At 37.6% G+C, this 7,537-nt stretch overlaps 1 long non-coding RNA gene across 2 annotated transcripts; it reads left to right on the forward strand.

Annotated features, from left to right (window-relative positions):
• The first annotated feature begins 2,488 nt into the window (after window positions 1-2,488).
• On the forward strand, window positions 2,489-5,929 carry LOC147493599 (uncharacterized). 2 transcript variants are annotated; one of them, XR_015199395.1, is made up of 3 exons: window positions 2,489-2,629; window positions 2,724-2,780; window positions 5,881-5,929. It is a non-coding gene; the product is annotated as an uncharacterized LOC147493599 (long non-coding RNA). The 2 variants fall into 2 exon arrangements; XR_015199394.1 differs by having other exon boundaries at window positions 5,892-5,929.
• The last annotated feature ends 1,608 nt before the right edge of the window (window positions 5,930-7,537 follow it).

The following is a 7,537-nucleotide window of genomic DNA, read 5'->3' on the forward strand; positions in this document are numbered from 1 at the left end:
CGATTGTTGATGAATGATGATGATAAACTTGATTTGAAATTGACAACTGTGATTTTTGGATTGAAACAGGTGATTTGAGAGAAAAAAACAACTTTTGGTGAAAAGAAGCTTCTACTCAAGATCGAAATAGGGGAAAAGAAGGCTAAAGACGAAGAACACGAAGAACTTCATTAGAAAAACCTCAAAGTCAAAATTTTACCTTCAACTCCAGATTAAACTAAAGAAATTATACTCTAGAATGATGAACTAGAAAAGAAAAAAGAAGAAGAACACTCAAGAAAAGAAAACTACTAGGCTATTAGCTCTGAATAACTAGGTCCAGATTATTTACTCCGAATTCCTAGCTCTAGCTTGCTCTAGATGTTTTTTTGTGGGTGAATGAGACCCATATTTATAGCTTTTGGGCGTGGATTCAAATATGGTAATGAGTTTGATCCAATGGCTGAGTGTTGATGAAGAAAAATCCAATGGCTTTATCTCTTTATGGTTACACCTCCTAAATGTAGCCCTTGATTCAAAAGGTGGGATAAGGGGTGCGATCTTGGCCGTTGATCTTTGGATATTTTAGATGGATTAGGGCAAACAAACAATCCCTACACGTCCTCAGTGAGCCCATAATCCAGGGTTTCCAAACTTGGCTCCAAAATGGCATATTCTCTAAAATATTCTTGATTTTAGGGATCAAATCAAATCAAACAAATAAGGAAGGTTCTTCAGGTTTTTGGAGGCTTGGAAATGGGCTAGAAACCCTAATGAAAAGGTCTAACTCGAGCTGGATCCACATCACACGAGCACAAGTCCAAAATCCACAAAAAAGCCCATTTTGACCATATTTTCAATGCTGCAAATTTCCTTTGACCGGGTCAAAATTAGGCAAACTCTTCTTCACAAAAAATGTTAATTAATCTGCTAGAAAGGTCCATGAACTCTTAAAAATACCCTTGGGTCGAAATCTTACTCCAAAAAAAATATTACACTGAACAACACGCACAACAAGCTGAAACGGGATAGGGTAAGATTAAGGTTTCTGAAATCCAAAAGGAACCTAAGCAAGCTTGTACTCATCTCGAAGGATTTTTCAAGGGGAATTCAAATATGAAATAATCTCATCCAAAGAAAGAGTGGAAGAAACGAGATTTTGGCTCCAAAGGGTTATAGGGGCATTTTGGTCATTTTTAGCTCAAAAACTCAGAAAGCAACGAAACTTCAGCCATAGCTAGAACATGATGAGGAGAGTCTAAAGACGCTAAAAGAAGATGAAAAGAAAGAAGTTTGATATAGAAAAGAAGACTCTAGAAAGCAAATCGCCTTATATGATCAAATTTAATTCAAGGCAAAATCGTGAATGAATTATGCCTGGGGTGCAAAAATGGGGTGTCTACAGTTGCCCCTATTTGGCGGAGGTTGCTAACAAGAGCGGCAAAGCCATGGAGACAAACCATTTTTGCCAAGCTCCAGCAAAAAGATCTCATGTAATTTTTGAAAATTCATTTGAAAAACTATTTTTGAAAGAGGGCATTTCCCTGGATATTTGAAATCCTCAATTTTTTTTTGAAATCTAATATTTTCAAATTTATTTTGAAAAATTGGTGAAATTAAATGGATAGATCAATTCATTCATGATTTTGACTTAGATTAAAGATTCTCATATAATGGTGATAACCAAACACTGACGAAAGACTCACCGGGGAGTGCAAGAAGATCCACTGGGGATGAGAGATTCTAAAGAAAAGGGAAGAACACATAGACGAACACTGCTGGAGAAGATAAGAGATGTGCTGGAGATGAAAGATGGATGCTGGGGATGATGATATTCAAGTTTAATCAATCAATCAATCAATTACGTTCAAGTACTTGGATTGGAAAAGACTGTCACTATGAGTTCAGGCTGATCCATCCGTGAGGCTGTCAGTAAAAACTGACATTGTTCTTGCGAACAATTTTAATGTTGCACAAATGGAGTTACCGAAATGATATTAATGATCAAATGGTTGCCAATAGTGCGGTGGTGAAAACAAAACTTGATGAATATTTTCTCATACGGGAGGGTAAGAACCCCATAGTACTAATATTCATCAATTTTTTTTTTTTCAAATTTTTTTTTTCTCAACTTGGTCAACAGTCAAACAGGTCAAAACCGACTCAACCTAGTCCAAATCGGGTCAACCTGGTCCAAACCGGATCAAACGGGTCCAAACCTGGTTGAACAGGACCGAACCTTATGCCAAAATGGGTAAGGGGTACCCGACCTTCCTTATCTGGTGCTTGCACCGAATAATTGCATTAGAACAGCTGTTTCAAAAAAGGGAAGGAATCTTTATACGGTCAAACAACTTTGTCTTTTTCCAAAAACAAACGTTTCTATTTAGTAAACCAAAAGCGGACAAAACGAACAGTTTCACTTTTTGTAAACCAAATCCACCGACTTCTTAAACAAACAAGATCACATGTTATTTCTAATTGGACGGTCCAACCAAACCCATATAAACAGGACCAAAGGAGGAATAAACATACCTTGCCACCGTCCGTGAAGAATAAAGTGATGGGAGTGATGGGAGAGCCGTACCTTAGATGTCCAGGAGAGAAGAAGCGATGGCACGCCACACAGTACAAACAACGCCATGCTATGGTAACGCATTTTTTTTCTTTTTCTTTTCGAACTAACAGTGATTTTTTGGGGCAACCTATTATGGAATCTCACTTACTTTATTCACCAATGGCAGCCTTGCTCTCACGTGTTCTTGGCAACTGTAAATCTTGGAGACACTTCCTCGGCAAAGGTTAAACAATTTATTTCTTACTACACATATTACAATGGAGTGAAATATACATGATATGCATGAAAACAAATGCAACTATATTAGTGTGAATATGCATGAGTGGTTAGATTATGATGGATGTGCAGACCAAATTATTTGAATGCTATGTTAGTACAAAAAGTACATGGTTTAGTTAGGAATATTGGCTTCAGAATTTTCTACGTGCTCGAAATCCTAGATTTTTCATCATAAGCCATCCAAAGCAAACCAAGTTTTCGAAAACAAATCTTTTTTTTTAAATCTAATGTAAAACAAAACATTTTTTTTTTATCCACAGAACAAGAAATACCACAAATGATTGAATAATAAGTGAAAGTGTGGGAATGAGTTACCGACAAGAAGATCCCCACGAGAACGACCTCAGGATAGGAGTACGATTAATCTTAGAACCAAAAAGTAGTAAACACACACCACCCTTTTCCCTATCTGATTGCATGATCTCCACTATATGCTGAAAACTAACCATAAATCCTTTCCACCACTCAAAATGACCATAGGACAACTTCTTAGAGACACTTCCGAAAACATTCCTTCTGGCCTCGATAACCTCTGAATGGATCACACTATATCGGTGTATCTTCCAATGCAACCTTTTTTTTTTTTTTTTTTTTTTTTTACCTTGAACATTTCTCAACTAGGAGACATAGTGGATCTAAAGATCAAGAACGGACTTTCATAGGACTATAATGTAGGCTTAGGGAGTGGGTTAAGAGAATAATTTTTTTTTTTTTTTTAATATATATATAAGGTAGAAACTTGTCATGAAAAGAAAATGATAAAATATCCTAAACTTCATATGAACCGCCCCTTGAATTGATTTGTACTGCCCCTTGCATGGATTTTTTTTTTTTTTTTTGCAGCTTCTCTTGGGGGTAACCATTGGGGGTAATCATAGCAAATTGTAGATTGGGACCATAGTAGATACTTAACGATCAATAATTGATGATGAAAGTGATTATCCTAATCATGACAAGTTCTATAAAATGGGATTGGGTATCTACGGGTAAGCTAAGGGTAAATCTGGTTTCCTAAAGGACATAGGTCAAATCATGGGGATGACAGAATAGGCTTAGGCTCAAAATGACTTCTAGAGGAAACATACGACATTGGGTGGGCTTGTTAGGCTAATATATCGGGTAAAAATGTCTTGTCCCATAATCTCTCTAAGATTTCCACTATACTCTTTGTCTAAAAAAAAAAACAAGGTTGGGTCACGAAAAGTACCTCTTTAACTGGTCGGCATTGGTAGGATTAGAGAACTCAACACCATCAAGATCAGTGAGGATCACAGCTTTCCCAGGTAGAATCTTCTTAATAATGAAGGGGTCCTCCCAATTAGGTCCGAACCCCCCGTGGTGGAGGGCGAGATGTTTAGGCCTAATTTCTTTCGTAACCAAATACCCTTCCTTCAAATCCCCGGGACTAACTTTCTTATTAAATGCTCGAGGCGATTCTTTCTCGGTAAGCTCGTGCATGAGCTTTAGCTTTTAAGTTTTTTCTGTGATTAGGTTCAAAGATTCCAATCCGGCTTGGATCCATTCCTCCTCTGAACTGGCACCCTCCTGCAAAACGCGTAGAGTAGACATTTCTACTTCGGCTGGCAAAACGGCCTCCATTCCATAGACTAGTGCATAGGGAGTAGAGACTGGGTCGCATTTAACTGAAGTTCGATAAGCCCATAGTGCATATGGTAACTTCTCATGCCGGTCTTTGTATGTCTCAGTCATCTTCTCTACAATCCTGACAAGTGTCTTGTTTGCCGCTTCAACTGCCCCATTAGTTTGAGGTCTGTAGGGTGAAGACAAATGTCGCCGAATTTTGAATTGCTGTAGTATAGCATTAAACTCCTTCCCCTTGAAGCATGTACCATTATCAGTGACAACCTCATGTGGTATCCCATACCGGCAAATAATGTTGGTGCGTAAGAACTTCGCCACATTCAATGCCGTAACACTACTTAAAGATATAGCTTCGACCCATTTAGTGAAGTAATCAATGGCAACTAGGTCTAGATTATTAACTCCGAATTCCTAGCTCTAGCTTGCTCTAGATGTTTTTTTGTGGGTGAATGAGACCCATATTTATAGCTTTTGGGCATAGATTCAAATATGGTAATGAGTTTGATCCAATGGCTAAGTGTTGATGAAGAAAAATCCAATGGCTTGATCTCTTTTTGGTTGAACCTCCTAAATGTAGCCCTTGATTCAAAAGGTGGGATAAGGGGTGCGATCTTGGCCCTTGATCTTTGGATATTTTAGATGGATTAGGGCAAACAAACAAGCCCTACACGTCCTCAATGAGCCCATAATCCAGGGTTTCCAAACTTGGCTCCAAAATGACATATTCTCTAGAATTTTTTTGATTTTAGGGATCAAATCAAATCAAACAAATAAGGAAGGTTCTTCAGGTTTATGGAGTCTTGAAAATGGGCTAGAAACCCTAATGAAAAGGTCCAACTCGAGCTGGAACCACAGCCCACAAGCACAAGTCCAAAATCCACAAAAAAGCACTACACCATAACAGGCTATTTGCAACACGCACCTTTTTTGGTTTGCAACACTTTTTTAGTGTTGGTAAGTTGCCTACGCTATATAAGCGTTGCGAATGTTGATAAGTGTTGCTTTAATTCGGAGAAATTTCAAGAATTAATTTCTAACGCTTTCAAATTAGAACAAACCGTAGGTTATGCGTTAGAAACTTGAAATTTTGGCGAAAGAGGGAAACGAAATAAAATCGCGCTCATTATTTCGTCGAAACATAAAACATAACCTCGATCTCTTTCTCTCCTCTCCACTCCCTTCTCTTCTCTCACTACTACCGCTCACTACCGCTACCCTCTCTCTTCTACTCCCTTCTCTTCTCTCACTACTACCGCTCAATATGAACCGAAAACAAAGGAGAAGAAACTTGACATAACCTTGGCGAAAAAAATGGAGTTGGGTTTCAGACACAAAGCTTGGGAGAAATGGGCATCTCACAATATTGGGTCTTCTAGTAATTTCATGATGATCATCATCACTATATAATTTTCCTTGAGCATTTTTAACTTGTCTAAAAATAGTTTTGATGCAGGTGAACCATTAAAAGCTGCTATGCTACTTAACTATGACTATAACCTGGTCCTTCTCCTGCTTTCAATCATGTAAGTAAACCTTATTACATTATTTGAACCCATTTTTGTGTTTTTCATTCTTAAATGTTTAATTTTTATGTTGGGCAGAGCAGAGCAACGAGGGATAATTGGAAAGCCTGTGGAGTTGGTCTCGTTTCTTGACTACGTTAAACGGAACAATCTTCCAGGGGAGTGTTTTGTTATTGGCTCTAATCAATGTAAGTCCAGTTGCATTGTTCTACATTCTTCCAGAGTCGATATTATACCACTTCAACTTACACTTATGTTTTTGTACAAAATAGTGGAGTAGTTAACATTACGGTATTTTTAAGAGTGTTGGGAAATCTCCTGCATTACAATGATTAGGAATGTGGATGGAATGTGTTGTGAAAGTGTTCTACCCTGATAATGACTTTGTGTGGTTGGCTTGATGACAGATATGGTGACATCAATACATGAGAGCTTCTTACATTGCTAGGTGTGTAAATACATCAAAAGCGGTGGTGAAGGTGCTATTGTTATGCAATTTGCTTTTCTCTTGGTTGCTTTGTAAGACTTGACTTTGCCTCTATAGAATTTGTGCTTTCTTTCTGAATTTTTTTAAATATCATTATTGATTTCCTCTTCATATCTGTTATGTAATTATAGGTATGAAGGATCAATCGGTTCAACGACCCATGCAATGGTGGCTGCTGATCAGTTTGTGTGGCAGTTAAGTCGAAGAAATCTTTAAACATCAGTATGTTAGATTTACATGGTAAGCGTTGAATGCAGACCATGAATTGAATTGGGATTTACCATTTTGATATTTCGCATTTCATGTATGTGTAATGCAGACCCCATTTGAGAAAAACAATATACTGTATAGTTGCAAAAGAGAAAAACAAAGTTTTCAATTTAGTCTCATCCCTTTACTAACGTATAAAATCAAAGTTCACTATCAATTTAGTCTCATGCCCCCCCACACACACACACACACACAAATTTTATATCCTTATCTTTGTTTTACTACTACACTTGATGATCACGCAGTTGAAAAATAATAGAGATTGTCGCTATGCCTTGTTTCCGTGTCAATTCCTCCGTGTCAATTCCCACTCATCATAAGTAATGTCCGCGACAGATGCTCTCTCTTTGGAAAGGTAATCGGCTTAATACAAGCGCATACAGTTTTGACCCTATCTCGGTTGAACCTTGAATTTCTTCTTCCAAGATTACTATTTTATCGGACTCATGGGTCGGAAGGCATCACATGTTGCTTTGGAGTGCACTCTTGATCACACCCAAATATGGTATGCTTCTTTTGTCTGAGATCATCTGTCATTGACAATTCTTGGTGTAACTGGTTCCACTTTTTTTAAGTGGCACTTGATTTGTTGTACTTGTTCCTCATGTTATCCTTGGGGAGGAGATTGCTTCATCTAAGCTCACTTTGTTTGATCTGACGAAACAAATTTGTGATGCAGTTCAAACCAGAGCAGAACAAGGTCTGAAATCAAGGCTCTGTTTATTTACTATACTTTGTTAGTTATTGAAACTTTGACTTTCTAAATAACTAATTGATCCTCACATATAGATCAAGTTATATTCAATTATAGTTTATCCA

The sequence above is a fragment of the Coptis chinensis genome, chromosome 6 (genome assembly GCF_015680905.1).
Source record: "Coptis chinensis isolate HL-2020 chromosome 6, ASM1568090v1, whole genome shotgun sequence".
Lineage (NCBI taxonomy): Eukaryota > Viridiplantae > Streptophyta > Magnoliopsida > Ranunculales > Ranunculaceae > Coptis > Coptis chinensis.